At 39.7% G+C, this 18,821-nt stretch overlaps 1 protein-coding gene and 1 pseudogene across 5 annotated transcripts in view; both read left to right on the top strand.

Annotated features, from left to right (window-relative positions):
• Window positions 1–18,821, top strand: part of RSU1 (Ras suppressor protein 1) — a 246,163-nt gene that overhangs the window by 133,424 nt on the left and 93,918 nt on the right. The gene's annotated exons all lie outside the window — the stretch shown is intronic.
• Window positions 3,668–5,731, top strand: LOC118021541 (annotated as a pseudogene). Its single transcript, XR_004682216.1, has one exon. The product of XR_004682216.1 is annotated as an ADP-ribosylation factor 1-like (transcript).

Consider the following 18,821-nt stretch of genomic DNA (forward strand, 5'->3'; position numbering starts at 1 on the left):
CAAATTATCACCACAGCCAGCATCTTAGTCGTGGATTATCATCAAATTTAATCTTATCTTTATCTCCACGGAATAGTCTTTGGTTTGATTTCTTTGATTATTTTGTCTTTTAATTTTAAAATGGCAAGAAAAAGTGCTTCCAGTTTTTTCTTTAATTAAAATAAGTAGAAATTAGCATATGAACTATCAGAGAAAGACTAATTGAAGTCTTGAAGCTTCTTTGCTTTAAAATACACAGAATTTCAACAGGATTTTCATTTATTGATTCTCCTTCTCTGTATTCTCGGATTTTTTTTTTTAATTTTGTCAGATAACCAAAAATATACTTCTAAAGCTGTGACCAAAAAATTGCCAAAGTTAAAATGCCCAAGAGTCTTTTGAGACTTAAGACAGGTTACAGGCGCCTGGTTGGCTCAGTCAGTTAAGCGTCTGCCTTCGGCTCAGGTCATGATCCCGGGGTCCTGGGATCAAGCCCCACATCAGGCTCCCTGCTCAGTGGGGACTTTGCTTCACCCTCTCCTTCTGCTGCTCCCCCTGCTTGTGCTTTCTCTCGTTCTCTCTCCTGCTCTCTGTCAAATAAATAAAATCTTTAAAAAAGAGAGAGTTAAGACAGGTTAGAATGTATACATGAAGGATGGTTTAAAAAGTGGCAGTGTAATTTTATTAGGAAAGTGAACATGGAGAAGTCTTTGTGGAATCAGTAAGAAGCTAAGCTATATTATATTATTCAACAAAAATTTAAGGTAACTTCTCTTTCAAGTATGTGGTAGTTGTTCATGATGTCTCTTAAATATTGGAACACAAGGATTTCTAGTCTTTTGTTCCATCAGAAATTCATTCAAAAAATTCACCAATATTTCTCAAAGAAACGTGCTACCTATGGGTACATGTGGTAAAATGGCCAGTGAAAATGCTTTGCCTTAATCTTGTTAACATACAAATGTCAGTCTGATAAATGCAGTATCAGATTATACCAGTATCAGATCGTATCAGCTGTATGAGTGCTGCAGAATGCTTTTGGTCTAAATTTGTAGTTTACAGAAAAGCTGTTATTTCAGAATCTCTCTTGCCTCCTTGTATGGTCAGTTCATTTTAAGCATCTGTCAAAGACACTTGCAAAATGGAAAAGTTGCCCATTTTTTGGCTGTGTGGACAAAAAAGAAAACATGGAAATGATTGTGTATGGGAATCAGATATTCTGAAAGCCCTTTCACCATGAAAGACTAGATGCAGAATAAATCAGAGAAACTGACTTTTTAGATGTTTTGTTGAACTTGGAAGAGAGTAAGGGAAATCTCCAAAGGGGCAAAAAGTCTGTATAGTAATTGGAACCCGAAGGGGTGTGGTAAAAAGGCCAGGACTGCCCTACTCGCCATACCTGTGTAAGGAATTCACAGCTTAACTCCCTTGGGCAAAAAGAGATCAAGAGGTCTGGGGTCTGGGTAATGTTGGAAGCCCAAAACTGAAACACTCTCATAGAGTGAGAACATTCACAAGGAGGTATACCCTCAGAGAAAGTGAGAGCTGAAAAAAAATTGAGCTCACCAGGAAAGGGAGTAGATGAGGAAAATGGTTTTTCCTGTTGCTCTAAGTGGAAGAAAAATAGTTATCATTGTATTCATCATCTCCTCTGACAGTCTGCTACTACAGGCTTATTTTTGGATCAGTCTGGGGTACAAATTTACAATTCTTACAGGGTCATGGAAACCCTAACCTAAAAAAATTTAAATAACAAATGTCCAGGCTGGCAGAACCCTCTGGTACCTGTTAGATATAAGCATTAAGTCCTCTCTGGAGGAAAGCATTAACAGTCCAGTTCCCTCAAAAATTCTTCCAGATTTAGTGTATACAGGGTTACCATAAAAAATACCGAATACTCAACACAGCAACCCAGGAATTACCAAATGGGGAATAACACAAGCCATAGGTCACCAAAGTCAACAAAAACAGTAAATAGACTAGGTCCCTGATGACCTAAGGACACTGGAATGCTGATTTTGAATATGAAACACATGCACGGAAGTACATAAAGAAAAAAAATCAAGGCAGGAATAAGAGACCATCCAAAATGTTTGGGAAGATTTGAAAAGGAAGTGAATAGAATTACAAGGAAAAAAATAGAATCATGAGACATAAAAACTCAGTAGGTTGGTTAAGTAGAGGGTCACACACAGCTGAGGAGAGAATGAATGGATTGGAAGATCACGAGAGATATCACCCCACGTGAAGCCCAGAGAGACAAAGGAGGTGAGAAATAGTCCAGAGTAAGATGTAGGGATGAGAGAAGGAAAGGATGGAACACAGGTCAATTTGGAATTCCAAATGTTAAAATATTGAAAATGGGGGGAATGGTCAAGAATTGAAGGGTCTTGAAACTTCATCATAATAACAATTTAATGAATAAATAATGAAAATTTTGTTTCTATTATAATAAGCTTGCTACAGTTTCGCAGATGCTCTTTGAAGATGCAAGACTTCAGGGCCAGATACAAAGGACTTTATTACAGTGCATTAAGCCTCGTGAGCTATATGTTCAAGCCTATTCCCTGTGCTCCCCAAGTCACATGGGGGTGATGCAGAGTGGGTTGTGTAGGAAGTCTGAGGCACATCCAGAGACCCCAGTCTTTTAAAATGGACTGTAAGCAAATCTGCTCTTTGGCCAGCAAAGAGAGACATTATTTTATCTCCAGGAAAGTAAACAGATCTGCTCTCTGTGCCAGAGGGGGAGACTCTATCTTCTAAGGTTGTTTGCTCTGCAGACATCCTTGTAAAGTTATTTAGGGTGTAAAGATAGAATTTCCCAGAAATGTTGAAAGATTAGCATGTTAATATAGAGTGAATACACTGTATACCAGGCAACACAAATACATATTTAGACATATCATGGTGGGAGGGCAGGACATCAAAGACAAAAGAGGAGTCGTTAAAAGCAACCGGAGAGAAAAGATAGTTCAAATTGACAGGCTAGTTCTGGTTGCTTGTTTGGAAAAGCAAAGGGTCAAGAATAACCAAGACCTTCCTAAGGAAGAACCAGAAGAGGAGAGATGAGAGGTCTTGCCTTATGGAGATCAAGGTCTGTTATAAACCTTGAGTAATGAAGTATGAAGTATGAGTAATGAAGAGTAATGAAGACTGAGGAATTAGGGTATTAGTGTAGACAAAGAAACCACTGGAACTGTATAGAAAGCCCATACATGATATATGCATGCGTGCAAACTTGGTTTATGGCAGCACGCGTGTTGCAGATCAGTGGAAAGAGGAGGAACTGTCCCCTTAGCAATGCAGTTGCAGGATTATACACGTGGAGGAAGAAAAATGAAACCAGATTGTGACATGTAAAGAAAATCAGTTCCAGGTAGATTAAATATTTGAATCTTTAAATCATGAAACCAACTTTTAAAAGGAAAGCAAAACTATGGAATTTTCAATGAACCAAAAAAAAAAAGAGAAAAATGAGTGAGCAAGAGAGAGCCTCTCTGGGAGCTGAAGGAAGAAACTGACAACAAAGGTGATGTTGCTGAATGCTCTCTAGCTGTATGTGTGGATGCACGTGTATCAGACTGTATCACACACATCGTGACGGAAACTGTTGATGAAGATGAGGCTGCAAATTTAAGACCTCAGGCAAAACCGGGAAATGGAGGTGGGAGCGAAACCAACGCATGGCTCAGAGCAGTAGCCTCACCGCTGCTGCCGCCGCCACCAAGGGTTTCTCTGGCCAGTGTTGCTCCCACCCGCCTACAGCATGGGAAATATCTTCTCAGACCTCTTCAAGGGCCTTTTTGGCAAAAAAAAAAAAAATGCGCCTTCTCATGGTGGGCCTGGATGCTGCGGGGAAGACCACCATCCTGTACAAACTGAAGCTGGGTGAGATCGTTACCGCCATTCCCACCATAGGCTTCACCATGGAGACGGTGGAGGACAAGAATATCAGCTTCACCGTGTGGGTCGTGGGTGGCCAGGACAAGATCCGACCTCTGTGGGGTCACTACTTCCAGAACACACAAGGTCTCATCTTTGTGGTGGACAGCAACGACAGAGAGCGTGTGAACGAGGCCCATGAGGAGCTCATGTGGATGCTGGCGGAAGATGAGCTTAGGGTCCTGCTGGTGTTCGCCAACGAGCAGGACCTCCCCAGCGGCATGAACGCGGCTGAGATCACGGACAAGCTGGGGCGTGGTCCCTGCGCCACAGGAACTGGTACATTCAGGCCACCTGTGCCACCAGCGGGATGGGCTGTATGAGGGACTGGACTGGCTGTCCAGTCAGCTCCGGAGCCAGAAGTGAGCCACGCCCCCGCCCCTCCTTCCACCCTGCTTTACTCTCATGTGGTGTGAGTGCCAGAAGCTGTCTCCATGGTCGGTCACAGTGTGCTTCACCATGCTGTAAATGTGCAGACACAGCCTGCAGCCGGGTTTTTATTTAATGTAAATAGTTTTTGTTCCCAATGAGGAAGTTTCTGGTACTCCTGTGCAATATTACTCAGCTTTTTTTATTGTGAAAAGAGAATCAACCCACTGTTCAGTACTGAGAAGGGATGTTAGGCACGCGGGGCCTCCAGGAGTCGCTGTGTCCAACCAGCTTGGCACGCCTCCTCTGGGCGTTAGATCTGTGCTGAGATCCATTTTGGTGGTTGGTTTTTAACCTGAACTCAGTGCATTTTTAAAATCGTTACAAATACAAGATAAGGAGAACACTTGAACACACAGAAGGGAGAAACATGCCTAGTGTCGGTTCTGCAGTGGCGGCCAGAGTCTAGCCCACCAGTGATCTGTTGCCCGTCGGGAACATGAGACACGGCAGAACCAGCCATGGTCCATTCTGCATGGTCACGATAGGGTCCCTGTGATTGGCTCTGTCTCGGGTCATCCTGCATCCCCTAGCGTTTGTGCTTGTACTTGTGCTCACACAGCCGCCCAGGAGACAGGCTGGGGGCTGCGGTCACTGCTCACGGACTCCTTGGAGGGACCCCGGCCTTCCCTTGGGTCGGCGTGGGCAGTCTGGCTTGTTCCAGGCTGCCTGGGGTCTCACCAGCAGGAGTGCGGGTGGGCGGGCCATCACCCTAGAGCCTCAGCCCCCGGAACTCCTGTCTACATGTGCTTTCACTCCCTCAGCCTGCAAGGGTCGGATTTGCCACTGAAACAACGACCTCTACTGTTTTCTTTTGTATTTTGATAAACACTGAAGAAGCTGGAGCTGTTAAACTTTATCTTGGGGAAATCCTCAGAACTGGTTTATTTGGTGTCGTGGAACTGCTTACTGCTTTCAACACACGATTAATAGTCAACTGTTTTGTATACTCGTTTTCAGTTTTCATTTTGACAAACGAGCACTGTACTTATAGCTACTAGAATAAAATCTCTTAACTATTTAAAAAAAAAAAAATGGGAAGTGGAAAATTTGTGGACGTAATTTCTTTAGCTGAGGGTGACCGCGGAGGTGACTTGGTACTCTGGGGGCTGACCAAGGCCTTCCAACGGACACAGGGTCTGTCCCTGCACTCTGGCATTGAAACATGCAAATGCAAAGCCATCCAAAGGATCCTTTCTGAAACTTTAAGACCTAAGGACAGTGGTCATAGGTTTTTATAAACGAGACCACCAGGCCTCCTGCACGAAGACTTTGTATTCAGCTTTGTTTAATGTAGATTTGAAATTAGCTTTTTCATAAAATAAAAGAAACCCAGAATGCAAAAAAAAAAGGGGGGGGGAAGCATTTCTTAACACCAAGCGCAAAAAAACACAAACTGTGCAAAGGAAAAAAATTGATAAATTCAACTGTATCAAAATAAATGTTCACTTTATCAAAAGGATATGCTTAACAAATTGAAAAGACAAGCCACAGTGGGGAGAAGTAATCTGCAGCACATATCGCTGAGGATGGATTAGTATCTAAAACAGATAAAGAAATTATATGAATAAAATAACACTAGGTCAGAGGTATGAATAAACATTTCAATGAAAAGGAAACATTAATGGTGAAGAAACAGGAAACACAATCAGCCTCATTAGTGAATAGAGAACTACAAATTAAAACCACAGTGATACCATTTTATATTTACCATTTTGACAAGATTAAAATTTAGAACAGTACTGTTTGTGGGGAAGGATGAGAATAGCAGGGATTCTCACATACTTATCATCTCATTCCCTTCAAAGACCCAGGCAGCCAAATAAAGTCTGACATTCCTTGTGTTGTATTACATGTGAGGAGAAAAGTAACTTAACCAAAAAGTTACTCTGCTTTCTTAATAAACACCAAGTTATCTTTGATGCCAAAATATTCTCTGAGCAAATCTTGAACATGGGGACAGACTTGGTTTATATTTTCAAGGGGAAAGAAAGATCTGCTGAGAAAGATCTACAGCATTACCAGATGACACTGGTTTTGTTGTTGTTTTAAATCTCAACCCCCAAGTTGAGTAGATAATTCAAAAGACAACGTTAAGGAAGAGTCTTCTCACATATATTGTGGTTTTATTTCTGTTGTAATTGAAGTTGACGAATTGGCATACAAAATGAAAAATCAAAAAAACCCAAGATGCACAGTGATTAGAGGAAAGGAAAAGGAGGCATAAGCCACTAAAACTCCTTGTGTTTGAGATGAAGAGAAATGATAGCACAATACCCGATTATCCGCTAGAAGAAGAATCCAGTGGACGATCACGCTGTGCCTTGGCGTGGGCCAAGGAGGACTGCCGACTTTGATGATCATGGGTTCAAGAGCTGTCTGTGGGGGTGACCCTGGGCAGCTGGAGGAAATTGTGGGAGAGGAAGAATGAGAATTTTCCAAATTCTCAGTTATGCATGCACACACAAAAATCTGATTGAGAAGAGTAAGCTCTAAAATTGTTTACTGAATTGTTCTTATTGTTGAGTATGATTAAAGTGTGGCAATATTAAAAAATGACCCAAAAAACCCCCATAAAGCTAAAAATCTAACCTAGCATAACTACACAGAGAATGTTGCCTGGTTCTTTCAGTTACTAGCTTTTGAATAACTTTCAGTATCCAGTGAGGTCTATGTGTATGTACTCCTGTTATCCAGCAGCCTGTTTATTAAAAAGTTCTTAATGCATGAATTAAACTAGATAATCAAGTTAGTTACCAGGTTAGCCAGATGAGCTCTGGGAAGTACTGAAAGTTACCATTTTGGGGAGAAATTTCTCAGCTCAGATTAGAACACTTGTCAAACTTAGTGGCAGGAGACTAGGTCTGAATCAATATTTCTGCCTGGAAGTCACATAACCTCTATGAGAGATTAATGTGGTTAGTATTGGACTCTGTATTCTCTATCAGCTAAGTATGTGCACTTGTCATTCATATTTTGTTTTCAGCTTGTAACACTGACAGAAAAATCTCTGTGGAATAAAGAACCAGTTTCCTGAGTGTATGAAGCTATATTGTATTTGCATATTTCCAGGATTTAAAGGGAAGGGTGTTTTTACTTGAAACACTATTTATCTGTTTGTTCTAATTTTTTGGAACTGAAAAACATTGATAGCTATGAACATGTCTGGCTCACATTTTATTTCTGCTGATTCTAATTTTGTTGATTAAATAGTACAAGAAATGAGAATTTTTTTTTTATTAAATGACCTATCTCCAAGAATTTTTTCGTAAAAGCCCTGAGTAAAATTTGTCACTTTTGCCAAAGCCACTTTTCTTTTTGCATTACATAATGTGTTTATGGAAGTACACCGTAAGCTAATTCTGTAAGGTCAGGTAAGCGCTTGCAGCTTTACCCCTGTTAATTCAAGAATAGGGTTGGGCATATGCTATGTATGCTTGGTCGGTCGAGGGTGCATGATGGAAAGGAATTCTGCAGTTACCACGAAATCACTTGTTGAAACACATCGATTTCATGACAACCCCACCCGACAGCTACTGGTCAGAGCCTTGAAAGAAATGGGGTTCTTTTAGCTCACCTTGTTTGCTTTATTTTGTACATGATTATAATCCTCTTAACAAATAACCAATGAAACAAAAACTTAACCTCATTTATAATAGCGGTGATTGGAAATACCAGAGTGCCCCACAGCCTATGATTGGGGAAGTCATGATGCAGCAGTCTGACTGAGTGCTAGACAGCCATTTAATGCTGTGTAAGACCAATGGCTTTGGGGAATTTTCGTAATATATTACAAATTTAAAAAGCAGACTCTATACCTGTACTTAATGCAAATGTGTATTTAAAAAAGTTTTGAAGGATACACTTTAAATATCAATAGTGTTGTCAAGTGGGAGGATTGCTCTTTACGCTTTCTGTTCCTTCCTGATTTTTCTCTGTGTGCAACTTAATTCATTATTTTAAATAACAACATGTAAATGTTCTAATAAAATTTCGTAAATAAAAGTATTAAGGAAAAAAGGAAACATACTTCCTGTATTTTTGTTATTATAGCACTATTCAAAGTGATTATTATAGAGTTGTTAGATATGCATTATATATACATATATACAAAATTATATATATGATTATAGGATTATTGAGCATGTATGCCACATACTCTGCTAAGCCCTTCATGTAAGTTTTTTTATTGATTCCTCAGGATAATTTATGAAGTTGAAGGAAAATATAATCATCCCCACTTTATAGATCAGCAAACTGAAGCTTTAACCGATTAAGTTTTTTTGCCCTCAGTAATGCAGCTACTGAGTGACAGAGCCCAGCTTTGAACCAGAATCTGAGACCCAAGCCCATGTTCTTAAGCTTTTGCCTCTACCATCCCATGACTGGTCTTCCATGTCTCACTGTGGAAGAAGATACAAACTTCATTTGAGCGAAAATTTTAAGGACTGTCCCAATTGAATTGGGTGGTTCACCCCTATATTATATTCTCGAATATCCATTGACTAATGATTAGATTGTATTTTGCACATTTTATGGAATGATGCAAAATGTATGTTTCTTTTTAGGAAGGAAAAGGTATATGTGGGTTGTATCAGTGATTGTGATTTTGAGATATATACTGACAGATTTCCTTCCTTTTGGGGTGTATGTGTGTTTGAAGTTTGGAATAAGCACAGTGAACTGCACAGGGCAAACCATTTGTGCTACAAGATCATGATGTGACCCTCTGAGGCTGTGCAGCTGACGTTACCAGAGGGCATATGGAAGGAAGGGCACTGCTAACACAGAATCTCATGTGTTTAGGAACCCAAGATGGGGTGTATATGAGAACACTGTTTCCAGGACCAGCCAAGGCACCCATCAGCTCTGGTGTCACATTTGAGCCTCGGTGAACTTTTGTGACATCCCTTCAAGAGTACCGTTCTTTCCCACTCTCTATAAGATTTCCAAAAGCACATCTCAGTAACTAATCCACAGAAAATGCAGTCTTGTCTGGCATTATCTTCTGCCTGCTTTTCTGAAATCAAGTACAACTAACTTCAATCAAATCATAATAAAAAATTGTGCTAAGAGAATAAAATTACACTCAACATAGCTAGTCAGAGAGCTCTTTAGGCTGTTAAGCGTTTAGCGGATACATATTTGCATACCCAAGTATAATGTTGCAGATTTTTAAGCCACTGAATGAATGAATATTTAAGAAAAAGAACTCGCGATTGTTTTAGTTCATGCGCATAGTTTCCAGCACATTTATACTCACCCATCCTGTGTGGAGGCGAGGCGGAAAGCCTCATCACTACTATATGAAGCTAACAGTGGTTCTTATTTTTATGTTTTACACACCACACACACAATATGCACACAGAGTATTGTTTTGTGGGATGAGTTATGTGTAGGAGTCTGCGAGATCTATTTGCATCCTGGCTCTGTCCTAGTTGTGTATCCTTAGGCGCATCAGTGAACTATCCTGTATATCTCATCGACTTTAAAATGGAGATGCCGTTCATAGCCTAGTTTATTAAACAAACACTTATTTATTAAATATATTAATATGTCAGGGAGGCATCATTCCTTCTCTTTTTTTCACTTGCCCCTGTGAGCACTATTTGAGTCTTTGGAAAGATTTTTTTTTTCCATTGGTGACTCAAAGTTTAATGGTTTGTCTCTCTGCTCCACTCCTATTTTGTGCCCTAGATTTTTCTCAGTTCTCCCTTTTGTATTTTCCTGCTTTTTAAGAAAGAGTTTTTTGAAAATTAACAGAAGACCCTCCATTTTGCATCTAATGCAATAAAATAAATACATGTTTGGAAGTCATAAGTTTTTTCAGTTCAGAAATTATGTACATATAACATGCATCCCTTAAGCATGTAGCTCCCTGAGTTTCGAGAAATGACTATATCCATGTATCAAGCACCCCAGTCAAGATAAAGAACATTCCCGTCACCTTGGGAAGTTTGGCAAAAGCTTGTCTCCGGATATGGTTCATTTCTCCAGATTCTGACTTGATTTTCTTGCTTTGGAGCAGGAACATCATCTCCTCATATTGTCTCTGCCTCGGAATAGACTTTCTAAATGAGCCCCTTTCGCTGATGACGTGCTTTTTGAATGGGAGACAGTTTACTTGCTTTTTCTGTATGATTTTTCCTGGTTCCCCGCCCCCCTCCCCAATGTCTCTCTTGCCATTACTAAATTCCGCTGGTAATATGTTTTATGGTTTAACACCACTATGATTCAGCCTCCAAAGAGGTCACATAAGGGTTATGAAGTGTTTCATGTCAAACATTTCGGTGTTGTCCCTGACATTATCTGACCCCTGCCATTACTCAGAATTTACATAGTTCTTGTGCATTCAAGTCTTTCTCCCCCTCAACAATTAGTAAAATGTACTGAAAGTCAGGAGATTGTCAATTGTAGGAAATTCAACTCTGACAAACCAGCTATTCCTATGCAGTGGAAATATTTTGCTTATTTGCCTTATTTTTTTTCCTTCTGCACATACTTGATGATTCTTTAATTAGTACAGAACTCTCCATCTTGTGTTTTAAGTTAATTATCTGTGATTTTTTAAAAGCCTTCATTAGATACACAAAGGATAACCATAAGTAAAGTTTTTAAAGTATTGAAAGTCGCCAGCCATAATTCTATTTTTATTTTTTGAATCAGTGACTAAACCAATACTTTTGGAATAATATGTCAAATGAGCATTGCTTATTGGAACTATTTTAAAAAGATCTAAAGCATGTTTGTTCTACCTTCCCTGTGTATTTACACCTCCTCGATTTTGCTTTATGAGTAGCAAAAGCAAACTGTCACTATTTGCTGTAAATTGAAGCTTTTAATAATTATGTCTGTTCCTACCACATTTGTCAGCTTTGAATATTCTGTCAGTAGAAAATAAAAATAGCAGGGAAACTCAGCAGCCGTGACATGGAGAATTTATCTGCTTACGCTAAAGGAAGGTAAAAAAAAAAAAAAAATATATATATATATATATATATATATATATATATATATATGTGTGTAATCTTGAAGGGTGGGCATTTGGCATTTTTCCTTCAAATGATGTAAATTTGAACTGGCTCTTCCTTGAATAAATTTTAGATGAAAAGTTGGCAAAACTAAATGAATAAGTTTCATCACTAAACACAGAGCACCTTTTTAACCTAGAGAGAATAGAGCACCTTTTTAACCTAGAAAGTGAAGAATAAAGAGGCTATTTCAGATCACTTATTCAGTCATATATGCCTTGTTTGACATAAGCTTGAAAAATAAATTTGGAAGTAGATCGAAAGAAACAGGATAGCGCAGTAGTAAAAACTTGGACGCATATAGCATTTAAATTTTTAAACTATTTCATAGTAAAAATTCATGTGCGGAGGATCATCTTGGATATGTGACAATAAAAAATTAATTTATCTAATAAAGATGATTCAAGTAAATCAAATCTAAATAAATTCCATAGTTCACATTTTTTGTTTGTAAATCAGGTGTGTCCGTTATAAATATTAAAAACATGAATGAATATATATTATGAAAAATTCACTGCTTTCTTTCTTTTAGGTAAAAACATAGTCTTTCAGGACTTTCTCTTGTTGCTGATTTTCAGTTAAATTTAAATTCAGTTCTTGCCGTTGTGCCTCTTTCTTTTCTGTACCTGTCTGTTTGTAAGTCTCTTCCTGAAAGAGACCTTTATCATTATTGTCATCAACAAAAGTGAACATTTATAAAGCACCTATTGGGTGCCATGTTTGATAAGCATGGACGGTAGGTCAGTATTTTGAGTAGGAAGAAAAACATTTTTTTTTTTTTTTAAAGATTTAATTTATTTATTTGTGTGAGAGAGAGCACATGAGAGGGGGGAGGGGCAGAGGGAGAAGCAGACTCCCTGCTGAGCAGGGAGCCCGATGTGGGACTCGATCCAGGGACTCCAGGATCACGACCCGAGCTGAAGGCAGTCGCCTAACCAACTGAGCCACCCAGGCGCCCGAAGAAAAACATTGTTAAAACCGTGCTTCACTGTGCTACTGTACAGTCTTTATTTAAACCTCTGTTGGAACAGAAAGGTGATTAATGAGACACTGTGAGCCTGCTTATTATCCCGTCAACCTTGTGATGTGCCTGCAAATACGGAGCATCTTTAAAATAACCATAATGAGCAAAGGAGATGGTCTCTGCTTTTACAGAGTGGACATGCCTGCATGTTTTAATTTAGTTTGGTATTAGTGTTATTTCATTATTACAGATTGAGCCTGAGGGAAAGAGCAAGTTAATTTTGTCACATGTAATGAGATAATTGCGTACATGTAATTTGACAAAGCATTCTACAGGTGTGTTATGCAGTGATGAGAAATGCCTACTCCTGATTCATCCTTTGTAGGGAGTGGAGTTGGAAAAGAGTTTCAGAGAGCAGAATGTGTTTTGTTTTTTAAACAGAAGTCCTAAAATAGTGTTAAATACTATAAAAATTTTTGATGGTGGGATGCCTGGGTGGCTCAGTCATTAAGCATCTGCCTTCAGCTCAGGTCATGATCCCAGGGTCCTGGAATCGAGCCCCGCATAGGGCTCCCTGCTCGGCGGGAAGCCTGCTTCTCCCTCTCCCTCTCCCCCTGCTTGTGTTCCCTCTCTCGCTGTGTCTCTCTCTGTCAAATAAATAAAATCTTAAAAAAAAAAAAAAGTTTTGATGGTGTCAGGTTGGGAATTTATTTTATCACTGTGTGTGAGTAGGTTTATTTGCTTGTTTCCAATAAATGTCCTTATGTCTTAAAAAAAATTTCATTTCAATCAAGATTAAGGAGTGATTTCCAGTAAAATTGGGCTGCTAGGCAAACATTAATGATTTGTGAAGAGAGTTGTGTTTTTTTCCTGCAGAGGACTTTCATATTGAGATCAGTGAAGAATTTGGTTGTGGTCTGTCCACCCCCCTACAAAAGTCACTTGCCTATGAAGAACTTGGTAGGGAAGAGAGGAGAGGATAATTCTCCTCCGCATTTTTTCTGTCCTGATTTGCAAGATAGTGGTAACAAAACCTATGATTTAGTTTTCTTTCTTTTTGTGCAACTGTGTAGCAAAGTTAAAATTTTTGTTTTTGTCTTCTTTTATTAGCTCTGGTTTTAAGTACCTCTTAGGATTTACAGAGCTCTGTCTTGTGTTCTTTCAAGGTTTTTAAATGCTGATAAGATTCTTCCCTTTGAAGGTGCTTTTTCTTTTTAATTTTGTTAATTGATTTGGATAAATAAGTTATCCCAGTTGTTTGGATACTGAAGGCATAAGATGCGTATCTCAGGGAAGGAGAGTGATTTAATTCCCAGTTTTCACACATGCTGAATATGGTGCCTTAGTGATTCACAAGGACCCCTTCTAATCTCCGTTCTGTTAGGGTGTTTATCTTGCTTATGAATAAATTTGAGTGAAAAAGCTTTTTAAGTTAAAGCTGCATTGATGGTTCAAAAATAAATTAAAAATAAAAATGAGATTAAGTCTTTGATTTAGGAGGTTCATAAGGTTCTTGTGGTATTTTTTTAAAGAAATATTTAAATGGATTTCCCTTAACTCTTTAAAAGTTTCAGGACAGAATCTCATTTTATAGGACACGTAGCAGAAAGAAGAAGAGGAGTGTACCACCTCCTCATAAATATATGGAAGCTAAAAGTCCTCTGGCATCACTAATGCTTTTATACTTTGTGACTTGGACAGACTCAACACTTTCTACCCCATTGTTTACTGTTTGTACTAGTTAGGTTAAGCAAAGCTAGTAATTAGAAAACAGCATCTTGCTTTTCAACAGTAATTATGGAAACTCTTGTTATAAATCTTTTATATTGAATCCAGGTACAGTTCATTCTCTGTAAGCCATTGCTTTTAAGTCTAAGAGTGGATCAGTGAATTTCCTATTTAATTTCAGAAAAAAATGAATATTTGCTGTTTATTTTGGCCATCTGCATACTTGCCTCCCTTACTGTTGTCTCCTTCCTGCTTCCTCAAGTTAAAAACTTGACTAATTGGAGACTACAGCTTCTGCTCCTCCACGTAGCTCCAGTCACAGGCTCGTAACAAGCTTTGACATCTCCTCACAAGCAGCATGAAGGAGAAAAGCAATAAGCAGTATATCCGGAGAGTCAGCAAATTGGCAGAGCATCTGAGAAATCAGATTAGCTGACCTTGAGAGTTTTAACTGTCTTTAACACTGTCTTCGTTTCCCAAAAATGATCAGCCTTTGAGAGACTGAAGAAAGAAGCGATTCAGAGAAGACCTCAGTCAGAAGCAAGCCCTTAGCTTAGTAGCCAGTCCAGTTCCTGCTTACGTGTGGGTCAAAGATTAACTAGTCAGATGCCAAAGAGCTCACATGCTGTTGCTTCTTTACTGGCTTTATTGAGAGAGAATTCACCAACCATACAACTCACCCATTCAGAGTGTACCATTCAGTGACTTCTAGTATATTCATCCAGTTTACGTCCAGACCGTTCTCCAAAGGGTGTGCACCATTTTACGTTCCCGCCAGAGCCATGGGAGGGCTCCAGGGTCTCCACGTCCTGGCCGTCACATGCTGTTAGATGTGTTGTTGATTATAGCCATCCCAGTGGATGTGAAATGGGATGGCAGTTTTAGTTGGATTTCCATAATGGTTGTGGTGTTGAGCGTGTTTTCATGTGCTCATTCACAGGCTTTCATGTTGTGAGTTACATGATCTCACAAACTGATGCTCACTACCATCGTACCTGATGAAACTACTCCCCCAAAGTGTCTACGAATGTGTGCCGTGTCTGTCCTAAGAGCTTTGGGCCCTGCCGTGGTGGGTGCAGACTAGAAGGAGGGACAAAACTTGTTAACAAATATATGAAATGAAGTCTTTGGGGAGCTATGATGGAAGGAGGTGGGGCAGAGGACAGTGGGATCATAAGGGGTGGAAGGGTTTACTTCTGGGGAGAAGGGGTTTGATCAAGAGGGAAAAACATGGCAGAGGTGGTATTGGTTATGCTGTGAACAGTTCTGTCTCGGGCATTGGAGCAAGAAGGGGGCTCTAAGGGTGAAAAGACACAGCTCCTGACGATGTGAAGAGCCATCAGTGGCCATTGTGGATCTTGATTCTTGACCGTCGAAATGCTGCAGGCCACAGTTTCATAAAGCACTGCTGAGCTGGTGTCTTTCTCCTTGACTACAGTCCTCATGACTGGGGAAAGTGCTTCCTCATATCAGTTAAGACGGGGCAAAATAGCACTAAGCAGCTGAACAAGAGCTGTGTCCATTTGGTCCAGAAGCTGCTTTTGTTATTGTTGTTGTTTTTGAATGCCTGTGAGGATTTCTTTTCGTGCCTGATTGATATCTGGGGGGAAAAAAAGTCCTTTTAGAAAAAAATGTGATTTGTAATCTTAAATTTAGGAAATACCAAATGACCTCCCTAGGTCTTTTGCATGTATAAAACATTTTTTTTCGTAAGCTATATTACTATTTTCCCTGATTATATGTTTATTTTCAGGGTTTGTTTTGTTTCTCATTCTCTTTCTGATAGCAGTTATAATGGTTTTGGAGAAAAAGATCAACTGTTGTACTAAATCTCACCTAGAACACTTCTGCCTCTTAAAGATATTCCAAGATTGTCTTCAAAAGATGTACAGGAGAAGTGACTCTCCACATCCCTGACGAGCTCAAATCCTCATTTATGTTTACTAAATTTGCAACTCTGACATGCTATTTTAGAAAGCCATATAATGTTTTTGCCAATTGGTTCTGAGGTTTGATGGCTTAAGGAGAAAGAGATTTGTGTCCTGAATCTTACCAACATTGCTTTATTCCCCCCTGAAAGAGGGGTGCTGAGAAATCAGCACATTTAAATATTGACACACAATTTCCTTGATTTTATTTTCCTACAGATAAAATGAGATCAGGAACAGGGAATTTTCTGGAATGCTTTCATGGAAAAACAGGCCATCGCAAAAATGCTGTGAAACAATTGAAGCTCAATTATTTGTACTAGTGTTTTCTTCAATATAATTAGACCTATGTTACATAATTTTGCTTAAAATCACTATGAATATCGATGAGAAAACTTGTATTCCTGGTGCCTTCTGCTGTGAATATTACTCTACAGTTCACCATAAATATTCCTTCTCCTTTTCTTCTTTCTGCTGACCCAGTTAGCATGCACAGACTGGAACTCTGCACTCCATGTGGTGGTTAGTGCCAAGGCCCTGGGGCCCTGGGGCCCCACAGAATCTGGTTCAGACCTAGCATCACTGCTTGAGTTCGTCCTTTAACTTCTCTTACATGCCTGTGCGTTTGTTGCAACATGTAAAACTGGAAATAATACCTACATCCTAGGACTGCCATGAGGAATAAATAAGATCGCATGTGGCAAGCCCCGGACAGAGCAGACGGCAGCTGGGACACCCCGATCCTATGACCTACAATTGCTGTCACTGCGGTGAAAGTCTCCTTAGTGGGTTTCTGGCCAGTGTTTACATTCCGATCCCTGAGACCGTCCAGAAACATGTTTGTTGTGGTGATAACTCACTTTGAAAACATGAACTTCCTCTGTAAATTGGAAGTTGTCTTCCCCCAGGTGTGTGGCGGGTGGGTGGTTGGTCATTGCCACAGCTCCTATTTAGTGAGGGCAGGCCTGGGCGAGGCCCGGCTAGGGGGCAGGTGGTGGGAGGTGATGAGCTGCACTTGGGTTTTCTAATTCAGCTGAACAGCCGAGGCAGAGTTACCTCCGTGATGTAGTTTGGAAATCCAGGCAGAGACGGTAGGTGACTTGCCCGAGGTTACGTGGTTAACATAGGCGGCACCAGGGGATCATGTTACCAATTGATCATGAATGATGATGCAGAAGTTGTCACTTTAATTCTTGGAAGGAGGTGGAATGAGGTAACAAGAATTTAGCATTTTTCATAATGAATGTAATTTTTGCATCTTCAAGTGTCCACACTCTAAAGCCCCTCAGAAGTAAGGGGTGGCCGTCATTTTTAAGGCAATCATGTTATTTCTCTTCTTGGTAACAGATCCCATGTTACCCTTTTCCACAAATCATCGTTATGTGTTTGATGTTGTCCAGACAAATCTATATGATTCGCATGGCAGGATGTTACTGGACTTGCTTCTCATACTGTACTCTGATTCATAAATAAAGCAGCTCTGTACAGATCCTTCACTATCCTTCATGGTAGTATCTCTGAATAAACATCCTATTTTTATAAATCCCTTCATTATGAAAATATTGTTCAGGCTTTTTTTCCTTTGTTTTGTCTCCTGACTAAATTGAGCAATAAACATTATGTATTGACCAAAAAGAACTTTCTACCTGTTCACCTTTTAGAACATTGATGAATTTTTTGTTTGGGCTTGTTATTCAAAGAGTAGGCACGAGATTTTGCTGTTGCATTTGTTATATCCCAAAAACTTGACTTTTAAAAAGAAAAGAAAAGCATAAATATTTGAAATCTTGAGACTAGCAAAGAATGCTAAGTAAATTCAAAACAGAGAATTCACAAGGATTTTGTGCTATATGGCGGTTAGTCTTTTGGAAGTAGGCTTAAGGTTAGTGCTTTTACATAATCAATTGTTATTTCAGGGTCCTTGAAGAGATTATCTGTAGGAATGGAAAAGAATGTTACAGAATGGATTTTAAGAATAATCTAATTTTACATAACACTGATATCCCTCCAAAGCCAGGCGGGATGTTTCTTTGTTTATTACTATATGAAACAAGCCATCCCGGATATAATTAATGGCCAGAAAATTTAAGACAAAAGAAAGTAGCTCTTCCTCAGCACACAGAGACAGTCTGTGAAGAATCACTGATGAGAAAAGTTAAGAGACCCAGAGGCTCTAGCTGGTCATAGATTTCAAAATTCATAGTCAGAGGCTGGTTGGTGTTGGTGCTGTTTCTACCTTTTCTACCAGTTTCTTTCCCAATCTCTGGATCTCCACAGAGCAGCACCTGATTGTTCTGTGGCTCTTCTGGATTATTCAGTAGTTTCCCAAACCACCTGTTACCCCGTCCTTTGCTTCTTCCCCTCCTCCTCTACCTGCTGCCTTTGCACTCTATCTGCTTTTCCATAACTAATTTATTAAAGAGTGGATGTCGGCGTATTTCTCTGTCGCCAGGTAATACGTGAGATGTTCAAGGAAGTAAAAGTTAGAGTAGAATCACACTGATACCCATGAGCAACTCCATGCAGACCTAAGTCCTTGCTCTATGATTGTCTTGATAAAGATGTGTTCACAACAGCCCAAACCATATATAGGATTGTGTGTGTGTGTGTGTGAGAGCGTGAGTGTGTGTGAGTAGCCTTGTTTAATTCTTCCCTCTGCTTGGAGGAAAAAACTCGATACCATAAACAATTTGCTGGCGGCAGGTCATCCTGTCAGGTGTTGGCCCGTGTGGCTCTACAGAGGCCTGATTTTAATGGTGGGAAGGACAGTAGAAGTCTTCTTGCTTGGTATGAATGCAGCGAGGGGACCCATCATTCAGC

The sequence above is a fragment of the Mirounga leonina genome, unplaced genomic scaffold (assembly GCF_011800145.1).
Source record: "Mirounga leonina isolate KUSES-001 unplaced genomic scaffold, KU_Mleo_1.0 Mir_175, whole genome shotgun sequence".
NCBI classification, from domain to species: domain Eukaryota; kingdom Metazoa; phylum Chordata; class Mammalia; order Carnivora; family Phocidae; genus Mirounga; species Mirounga leonina.